This window comes from Pinus tabuliformis, chromosome 5_2 (genome assembly GCF_031772625.1).
Source record: "Pinus tabuliformis cultivar Carrire ecotype Pingquan chromosome 5_2, CPIR1, whole genome shotgun sequence".
Taxonomy (NCBI): Eukaryota; Viridiplantae; Streptophyta; class Pinopsida; order Pinales; family Pinaceae; genus Pinus; species Pinus tabuliformis.
Window position 1 is genome coordinate 972,650,085 of NC_142306.1, and position 2,715 is coordinate 972,652,799.

Below are 2,715 nucleotides of genomic sequence, written 5' to 3' on the forward strand. Positions count from 1 at the left end.
GGTGGTAGGTTACAGGGTGGTATTAGAGCGAGGTTTCACTCTCTTTGGGTAATATCTATTGCCATAGGGTGGTATCAAAGCAGTGTATGTTTTAACCCTCTACAGAAGTTACCTACAAATGAATTCTAAAAACATAAAATAAAGAATGACGAGAATATAAAATAAATACATAAAGATTTCCCCTGGATCCCAAATTTGGGACTACCAAATTGATTTTTCATTATGTTCTTTTCAATGTTACAATTATATATATATATACACATGTTGAAGCATTCATAAACCCCGAAGCATTCATAAACCCCAATCAATTAACCCTGGATTAGAAAATAACCATAATTCCCTTCAATGTATCTACAAAATACCATGGGTAGAAAACCATCATGCCCAAAACCATGTGCAAAACTCATGCACAAAACCATAGGTAGGTTTACTCACCTAATATAGGGTCCAAACAAAGTTTCCTGGGGTGATGCCCCAGACCTCGTACAAGGGGGCTATCGATCCCCTGTTGCACCTGGTGCAATGAACAGGGGAGTTTATCGCCCCCTGTGCGTGTGACTAGTCGTGGAAAGAATATAGCACACACCCAACATGTTTTATTTTCCACATAGGGGGTCATAGGATAACTTAGTCATTGGTCCAGCCCTAAAATTCCCATTGTTTCTCTACACCAAAAAAACATCTCAGTGCTCACAAACTTCGTCAATGCATCTACAACATTCTTTGAAGTTTTCACCTTCACCAACAACAAATTTTTTTCCTCAACCATATCCCCCAAAAAGTGATATTGAACATCAATGTGCTTTGTATTTGAATGATAAGCAGGGTTATTTTCCAAGAAAAATTCACTTTGGTTGTCACAGTCTATCTTTATAACTCGTTGTACTAACCCCATACTACAACCAAGCTACTTCCTTTCTTACATGAGTGGCTGCCATGTATTTTTCCTCTGTAGTTGAAAGTGCCACTACAAACTGTCTCTTTCTCATCCAACTGACTGCACCTCCAAATAGGTTAAACGCATACCCACTTGTAGATATTCTCTGATCTAGATCTCTAACCCAGTTTGCATCAACAAAGCCACATATGTCCAAAACTCTATCCAATCCTAGTCTTCCTTGGTAGCACAAACCATAATCACTAGTGCCATGCAAATAACTGAAAACTGGCTTCATTGTTGTCTGATGCTCCTTCCCTGGTTTTAACATAAACCTGCTCAATACTCCCACTGCATGTGTAATGTCTGGTCTAGTACATACCATTGCATACATCAGGCTACCTACTACACTTGCGTATGGAACATGGGACATGTCCTCTTCCTCTTCTTGTGTCTTGGGACACTGTTCAGCAGATAACTTTACACCTACATGAATAGAAACCTTCACCAGTTTAGTATCCTGCATATTAAACCTCTAAAATATTGTCTCAACATACTTCGTCTGGTTTAAATAGAGCTTCCTCTTTTCCCAATCTCGTTTAATTTCCATTCCCAAATTATAGTTTGTAGCACCAATATACTTCATGTTGAATTTGGAGGACAATTGGGCCTTCAAATGTTGGATAATTTTTTTGTCATTTCCAATCAACAACATATTATTCACATACAAGACTAGATAAATAATGTGGTCACCAATTAATTTAAAATACACACAGTCAGCCTCTTTTCTTCTGGTGAAGCGAAGTCCCCGTATAAATTTATCAAATTTCTGATACCACATCCTTGGTGACTGTTTTAACCCATACATAGAATTTTTTTAACCTGTGCACTAGTTCTTTCTTTCCCTTCACCGCAAAGACTCCAGGTTAATTCATGTAGATCTCTTCTTCCAGATCCTTGAGAAGAAATTTTGTCTTCAAATCCGTATGTTCTACCTCAAAATCAAAAGCAATAGCAACAGATAAAAGTAATCTAATAGAAGCTACCTTGACAACAAGGGAAAAAATATCACCAAAACTAATTCCCGGCAGCTAGGAATAACCTTTTGCTACCAACCGAGCTTTTTATCTCTCCACCTTGCCTTCTATATTCATATTCTTCTTAAACACTCATTTTCTTCCAATGGGTTTCCTTCCATCCGACAACTCCATCGGATCCCAAGCCTCATTTTTTTCCAAATATGTCATTTCATCAATGATAGCCTCTTTCCAAACTTTTCCATCCTCTGAATCCACTACCTCCCTAACAGTTCTAGGATCATCATCAATAATAGATAAATAAATTTTTTAATAAAAGCAGATGGACTATACCTTTCTGGTTGTCTTTTTTCTCAAACTGATCTTCTCACATATAGAGTTTGTGGCTCTTCATCTTTTGATTCTTTTTCTGCTGTAGAGTCTGGTTCTTCCTCTTTTAGCTCAAACTCTATCCTCTCAAGTTCCTTTGGTAGGACTTCATGTTTAATAACGTCTTTCACCTCTCTAAAAACCACATCTTGGTTGTACACAACCTTCCTTATTTCTGGGTTCCAAAGCTTATAACCTTTCAAACCATCCTTATACCCAATAAATATGCACCTTTCATATTTACTATCCAACTTGGTTCTTTTCTCCTTTAGAACATGTAAATATGCGTCACATCCAAATACCCTCAGATGTGAAAGAGAGGGTTTCTTACCAGTCCATACATCATGTGGAGTCTTATCCTCTAATGTTGATGAAGGTGATTTGTTGACTAGGTAACATGCAGTCTCCATTGGCTCTACCCATAATTCCTAT